The sequence below is a fragment of the Tupaia chinensis genome, unplaced genomic scaffold (genome assembly GCF_000334495.1).
Source record: "Tupaia chinensis unplaced genomic scaffold, TupChi_1.0 Scaffold000175_1, whole genome shotgun sequence".
NCBI classification, from domain to species: Eukaryota; Metazoa; Chordata; class Mammalia; order Scandentia; family Tupaiidae; genus Tupaia; species Tupaia belangeri.
The window spans coordinates 2,427,116-2,434,673 of record NW_006159650.1 but is presented as its reverse complement, the minus strand read 5'-3'; the positions used below and the strand labels follow the sequence as shown (position 1 = coordinate 2,434,673).

At 41.5% G+C, this 7,558-nt stretch overlaps 1 long non-coding RNA gene across 2 annotated transcripts in view; it reads left to right on the top strand.

Annotated features, from left to right (window-relative positions):
- The first annotated feature begins 1,494 nt into the window (after positions 1-1,494).
- LOC114007436 (uncharacterized) overlaps positions 1,495-7,558 on the top strand; it is a 21,095-nt gene continuing 15,031 nt past the window's right edge. For both annotated transcript variants that reach the window (XR_003549064.1, XR_003549063.1), the window contains exons 1-2: positions 1,495-1,553; positions 3,811-4,012. This is a non-coding gene — a long non-coding RNA (uncharacterized LOC114007436). The remainder of the gene's footprint in view (positions 1,554-3,810; positions 4,013-7,558) is intronic.

Genomic DNA, 7,558 nt, shown 5'->3' with positions numbered 1-7,558 from the left:
CAGCCTGGGAGGCAATGGTACTTTTCTCCTGCCATCTACAATATTATGTAATAAAAATCTGACTCCAGATGCTGACCTTGAAGGCAGTGCCTCATTCAGAACCAGCACAATCTCCCTGAGCTAGCAGTGTCTGCTACCCCCCAGGCCCTCTTGAACATAAAGGAATTGCTGATTGGTCCCTGTGTGTTGACAGGACTGACACCTCTCTACCAGCTTCCCTAGGCGGATGTACAGACTCAAATAGAGAGGTTGTTGGGAAGTAATTCAAAGGTCCAGACCACACTGGTTCAGTACAACACTAAGAGAACACCTGGGTGTCCTGAGACACAATTGGGATGAAGAAGCTGCTGGACCTCTCAGGCAGCTCTAGAGGCCCTGTGTAGGCTGGGATAGGAACTGCACATGGAGAACTGTCAGTTCCTTGTGGAGCCAGGATTGTCTAGACCAGCTGTAGGTGAAAACAAGGACTGGAGGTGACCACAATTATTAGAATTATGGATTCCAGAAAAAAAATGAAGCTTCCTTTACCCAAGCATCACAATGTACATATTAATAAAATATGTCATATGCATTAATGTGATGCATAGGGTCTGGTCTCATAGCACAATGGTAAAGTGCTATGTGTAGGGTGCCAGATTCCACACAGCTGACTGTGTTTGTAATCCCAGCCCTTGCAGTTTAGAAGACAGGCCGGCTGTGTGTGCATGAGTGCTCCAAATCCCAGTGGGATAGAGAAATGGATAAAAAAGGGATGGTAGTGTGACCAAACTGTATTGGGGCATGCTTTCTCTCTCTGTGTAGCAAACATACATGCCCTCTGGCACTTGAAAAAATAAAATTGATGAAAATCGTAATATAGAATGTGTAATTATTGTAGTATGTAACATATGATGATGTAATATGTAATGTGTTTTCAATATAATGTATAATAGTATAATGTGTTATTAATGTGATAGATATGTATAAATGCAGCATGTAATGTATTAATCATGTAATATGTTAAGTGTAATATGTAATATACATAGCTGTGATATGTAGTTTGCATTAATACAACGTGCAATGTTTTACCAATTTAAAGTATGTGCTCATATACTATGTAATGTGTTGTCATAGTAGCATATAGTGTGTCAATGTAATGTTTAATACGTGTTAATGTAAAACATATTTATGTAATATTTAATGCATATTAATCAATATAATAACAGAATATGTCATGTATATTAATAGAATACATAATGCTTTGATCCATTTGTGCTCCTTGACAGAATAACAAGACAGGGTACTTTATAGAGAAAAGAAATTTATTATCACAGTTCAGGCTGGGTATCCAAGATCAAGGGGCGAGTGAGGGCCTTCTTGCTGGATTATAACAAGGTATAGGGTAGTGTATGATGCGATGTTACCTCACAATAGCAAACATTAGTCCATCCATGAGGGTAAAGCCCTCGTGACCTAATCGCTTCTTCATGTTCCCACCTCTCAGTACTGTTGCCTTGGGTATGAAGTTTCCAGCTCACGCACTTCGGAGGACACGTTCACACCATGGCAGTAATGTATGTGGGTTTAAGGTGGAATGTTACTAATGTACTATATGGCATAAAGAAGTAATTGAACTGGAATGACCGTGAGGACATGCCCCCATGACCTGTTCTAGCTCAGGCTTTTCCTCAAAGGCTGAGTGAAAACAAAACCCTAGATACAAATTCTCAGGGAAAGACCTGGACTTCCCATAGCCACAGGGAAAGTCCACAGGAACTAAAAAAGGAGCCAACCACTGCCCCCACCCCAACACACATACCACTTTATGTTCAGGAACAGTAACTCGTAACTCCCTTTGGTCTATACTTCTTTGATAAAAGATTATTTTTAAAGGCTTTTAAAATAATGAAGACTTCAAAGGGCCTTATAAGAAATTAGACTTCCAGCTGTGTTCTGGGAACAGGAGAACATACGTACATACATGGATGGTAGATTTGCACTTTATATCTGTGTATATGTCCTGTGTTCTCTCTTCATCAGGTTCTTTTTAACCTTAACACAACTGACTTGGAGGGGAAATAGTTCTGAGTTGTAAGGTGGGCTGTCTGTGCACAGTAGGGTGTTAGCAGAATCTCTGGGCAACATTTCTCAGTAGCGACCCTCCAGCTATGACAACCACAAATGTCTCTAGATAACCCTAAAAATGGCTCCTATAGAATATAGGATCACCCCCCAGTGAAGAAGCCCAGTCTACATTCTGGGAGAGAGCACAAGAGCATGTTCAGGGTGTCTGACCCCAGAGATTCATGGCCTTGGCTCAAACCCTGGCTCCCCACTTACTTGCCTGTGACCTCTCAGTGCCTCAGTCCCTTCATGTGTAAAATGAGAATGACAACTACAGCTCCAACGCCACACCTTTGCTCTGAGGACTAAACGAGTTAGGATGCGTAAAGCCTTTGTTACAGACCCTTACACAAAGACAACTTGGCTTTTATTATTCCAAGTCATAGAATGGAGAGGGAGAGAAAGCTCATCTGCAACTGTAAGCAACCCAGAAGAAAGAAGGGAACAGGAGAATCTGGACAATGTACTTGGATTCTTAGCCAGAAACTCTTCATGCCTAGAGAGTTGTAATGTGAAGGAGCTCTTCAAGAAATGGTCTTTTGGGAACCAGCAGTTAGTGTAATGGCCATGTCGCTGGATTCCCACGTAGTCAACCGCGGTTTGCATCCCGGACCCGGTGGCTTAGAACTCATGCCAGGCGCGTGTGCATGCGTGCCCAAGGTCCCGAGAGGAGAATGGAGGAGAAGGGATTGCAGCATGACCATCCCCCCTGGGGGGGTGATTTCTCGCTTTCTGTCTCTATGTCTCTTTCTGTCTGGCAAGCACACGCGCCCTATAGCGAAAACCTCTCAAAAAAAAAAAAAAAAAAGAAAGAAATGGTCTTTTTATTAGAGACCAAGACCTCGTCCATGAGAGAGAGTGGGACAGAGGTACTCTCAACAAGACCTCACGTCGTAGTCCCTTTTCTCCAGCCCTCCAACTCTTCAGAATCTTGAACACATGTGCATGCACCCAGCATGTTTTCAGGTGACACATGGATCCAAATCCATGATCAGTCACATGACTTCTAATACTACAGCCAAGTTCATAATGGACTGGGTCACCAAGACTGAGGCAAAATGGCATTTTGTTAAATTAGAACACACAAAGTACTTCAATAACAAGAGGGTGGATATAAAATATGTAGTGCTTGGTTTATGTTAAATCTTTCAGGGACTTTTCTCAATATATATATTTTTTAAATATTATTGAGATTTTTGCTATAGGGTGTGTGCACTCGCTGAAGAGACAGAAAGACAGAAAGTGAGAAATCATCCCCCTAGGGAGGGGAGGGCTGGCCACACCACAATCCATTCTCTTCTACTCTCTTCTTGGGATTTTAGGCACACACACACACACACACACACACACACACACACACGTCCAGCATGAGTTTCAAGCCACAGGATCCTAGAACTGTGGTTGACCACATGGGAATCTAGTGTCTTAACCACAATGCCATTTGTTGGTCCTTCAGGGATGTTTTAATAATTAATAGCATGAGATTAATTCCAGACTTTGTCTTTTCCTAGACCTCCCTCCGCCAGCCCAGAGTCTGTTACCCCTCCTGGTGACTAAACCAGGTCTGGCAGTGGAAAGGAACATATTTAGCAGCGGGGAGGGGGTGGGGTTTCTCCGTCTCTGAAACTTTGATAATGAAAGAGCGTGGGCTTAGTTTGGGGTCATGGCTGGTTCTTTCTAATCATTATACTCTTGTGACTTTGCAAGGGAATAGCATGGCCCTGGTGAAACTTGTAAGACCAGGGAAGTATCCACAACAGACAAGGTGGCTGAAGAGTCCCAGGAGCTGGCCCTCTGTGGGATGCTCAGAGGTCTCTCAGCGCAGAAGCAGCTTACCTGGCTCCAAGCCAGGGAGGGCTACAGAGAAGGAAGACACACTGAGGCCACCTCATCTCAGAGGGGGAAAGTGGTAAGTGAGATGGATTACTGTCTTACCCAGAACTTTTACTTTCCTGAAGGTACATAATTATAACAATCTAATGATAAGAGCAATTAGGAGGTTCCAGACTTTGAGGGGAATGTGTGTGCGTGTGAATGTTCATGTGTTTAGTTATACTAGTAGTGGCAAAAGGTTTAACTTTTCCTCGAATATATAATTCCTGGGAAGAATGAAGAGCTCAGTAAAGGTCAGCATCACCATCTGGACTCCAACTGACTTGGCAGATAAAATATACAAAGAATGCTTGTCTTCAATACAATCGATCACTCTTGGCATACAGATGAAAATGAACAAAACAGAGCCAAATTTTATAATTGCTGGTAAATCTGTGGATGATCAACATTGAAACCTTTGTGACTCCTTTCTTTCCATTTATCACCATTTGTCATATTCTGCTTCCCATGTTTTTGGAACGATGACCAGAAGGAAACCAGGCTGCAGTCGTCAGGCAGGTACAAAACAGATGGCCAGGAGGAAGGAACCAGAAGGGAAGAAGGCAAGGAGCCCCAGCCCAGGAACCAGCCAGCCCTGTTTCAGGTGCCAGGGCCCAGGCAGACTCCAGGGGACTGTCCAGCACTGACAGTGTTGGAATTTATCCCCAGTGTCATTATCAAGGACAGGGCACGTGTTACCTAATTTATCCAGGGGGAAGTGTGAGACTGAAGAGTGAGGAAGGGAGGCCTAGAAGGTGACAAGAGCCTTCTACCTATAAGTACAGCTTTCAGGGGGGCCAGATTGCCCTAAAGTCGTCACTATAGGAGCACCAACTCCTTTGTCTTTCCTTTCCATCTGTGGTCATCGTCTGTCTATAGCTTGTGTCTATTATATAAAGAGAAATGGGATTCTCAATATCTCCACCCCTTTGCCATTTGAAAATACTTTGACAACAAATACAGAAATATATGCATGTGCATACACAGTCATAGGTGGGATAGAGTTTGTCAGTCACACTTCCCCATATGATAAGATGATCAGGGGAACTCTGAAAGAGAGCCCATGAGTTGTACATGGGTGCAGCACAAGCAAGCTACCTCCCACAGTGGATTTAATACCAATAGCTACTGATCCTCCATCAGAAAGAATTGGTTCTGATAAAACCAAATTAGGACATTCTGTCTCAGGGAAAACATGTTTGAAGTGCAAAACTGAAACCTAGTTTCTCTTGCCCTACCAGGTTTCCTTCTCTTTCTAGGGAGGGCCCAAATGCTCAGTGATATTGAATAAAGCAGCACATCTCACCCAGTTAAACTAAGTGTTTCCTTTGTGTTGTTTCCCTCTGCTTTGGATGAGATAGGAACTTTTTCATGTTGTGGACAACCAGGGGCCAGTAGGTTTTCAGCTTGGAGAGCACTCCAGGCAAGGATAAGGGAGATGACAAGAGAAAAGAAGAAGAGGAAGATGAAAGCAGATCAAACACAAAAAAGAAGAGAGAAGATGAAGGAGGGGCACCAGAGGTCACTGTAGGATCATGAAGACAGAGGGGGATATTTCTGAAAACCTTTGTCCAAATGCCAACTCTGTTACTTCTTAATAATGGGATCTTTGATAAGTTACTTTTTTTTTTTCATTCTAAAAGCAATGCTTTTAGCTTCAGAGTATATATTTGATTTATAATTCATAAACCATAGTGAAAATGAAACAATAGAATTGTTCTAAGAAATAGATTCTTGCATTAAGTAAAAAAGAAAGAGGAGAAAGAAGAAGAGAAGATAGAAATGAATAGAACCAAGTATACGAAGGAGGAAGGGGAGGAGGAAAAGAAATAAGAGGAAGAAAAACAACTGCAGTAATCAATCTTGAGTCAATTGTTTTACCTTCAAATCCATTAAGTCTAGAAAGACTGTGCAAGGAGGGAGGTTATGTGGGAGGCAAACAACTAGGTAGGAAACAGATGGTCCGCTTTCCCCAGTCTCCTTGTTACTCCTCTGGGGAGCCCAGTTTGCATGAAATGGGAGAGAGGCCAGTGAGGGTGAATGAATAAAGTCACAAATCTGCCACATAGCAATGCAGACTTAGTCTGAATTGCCAGCTCCATGTTTTCCAGTGGGTGCCTCGTAAGACATTAATTTTTTAAAGGAGTTCTATGAAAAAGATCCTGAACAAATGTGTTTGGGAAATACTGCAAACCATATTCTTCTCTTACAGAGTTACAGTGATTACTAGCACAATAAAGTCTCTGATAAATCCTGAGGTTAAAAAACAGATACTGGTTGGTTTGTTATCCCTGAGGCACTATGCATTCCTGGCCCCTTTGGGAAAACACTGGATCACCAACAATATAGAAAGATAACAGCTCATATTTGTATAGCACTCTACAGTTTACAAGGAGTTTTCGCCTATTGCAGGCTTATTTAATCTTCCTTCCAATACTAAGAGATTTTATGACCTTCTATTTATAGATAAGAAACTGAAGTTTAAATATTTATTTATCAAGATCCTTCAGTAGGAAAGTCAGTACTAAGAGGCTGAGTCTCTCAACACTTTTTCCTGTTAGGAGAATATAGAAATGCTCATGTAAAGCACTGAAAATGCCTCTAGTTCTCAGAAGTCCATAACTCCTTTATTGACCTGTCTAAGACACATTCCTTCTTGGATATGTTGCATACTGGGCTAACCCCGAGTCTCCAGAAATTACAAAATAATCTGGTTTCTCATTGAGAGACATCTACTTGGCATGAGCTGACTTGATATTTAGTCTTCACACAAAATCTTATATAATTGCCTTTCCCAGATTCACAATCTAACTTTGATAACATATCGCAAATACAGACTTTCGGGTAGTACATGCAAGAGTAAACCAAGAAATACACATTTGTTTTATCAAATTGCATATAGCACATAGTTTAAGAACTAGGAGTAACTTAAATTCATTTCAGTGCAAGTTATTTGCATTTTTTGAGTTGATGCCAGGACTAAAGCTTGCTGTGTATACTAGGTAAATTCGGTCTCTTCACAACAATCCCACAAGGAAGATATAGTCATTCTGTGTTGTAATCGGAAGAGCTCAGGCCAGGAGGATTTGCCACTCATTCAAAGTGAAAGTTACTAAGTGAGAGGTTAGAATTTGATCCAGGTTCACCTGATTTTAAATCCTGAGTTCTTCACACCCCACCCTGAAGTCATCTTACCAAGATTGGCTACATAATTTCTTCTCAATAAAAACTAAATTTGAGCACTGGGTAGGTGCAGTTAAAAAAAAGAAATTCTCTCATAGGTACAGCTTTAGAGGAATGTCCAATATGTCAGTTCCCCAAGATGCTATGTATTTAAGAAATAGTTTGCTTTTCTGTTTTCACTGACAAGTTGTGCCTCTGTTTAGTAAATACTCCCTTGATTTTTTTTTCTATCTGGAAATAAAAAACTGTAATGGGAAGATGAACTGAGTCCACGGTCCATCTAGAAGTGGTTTTCAGAAGCAAAAACAAACACAGATTTCCAGTGTAGCATTCTATTACAATTTCCTCCTGAGATCACTGGAATTATCTTGTTTTAATCTGCCTGAGCTTGCCTCGTGTT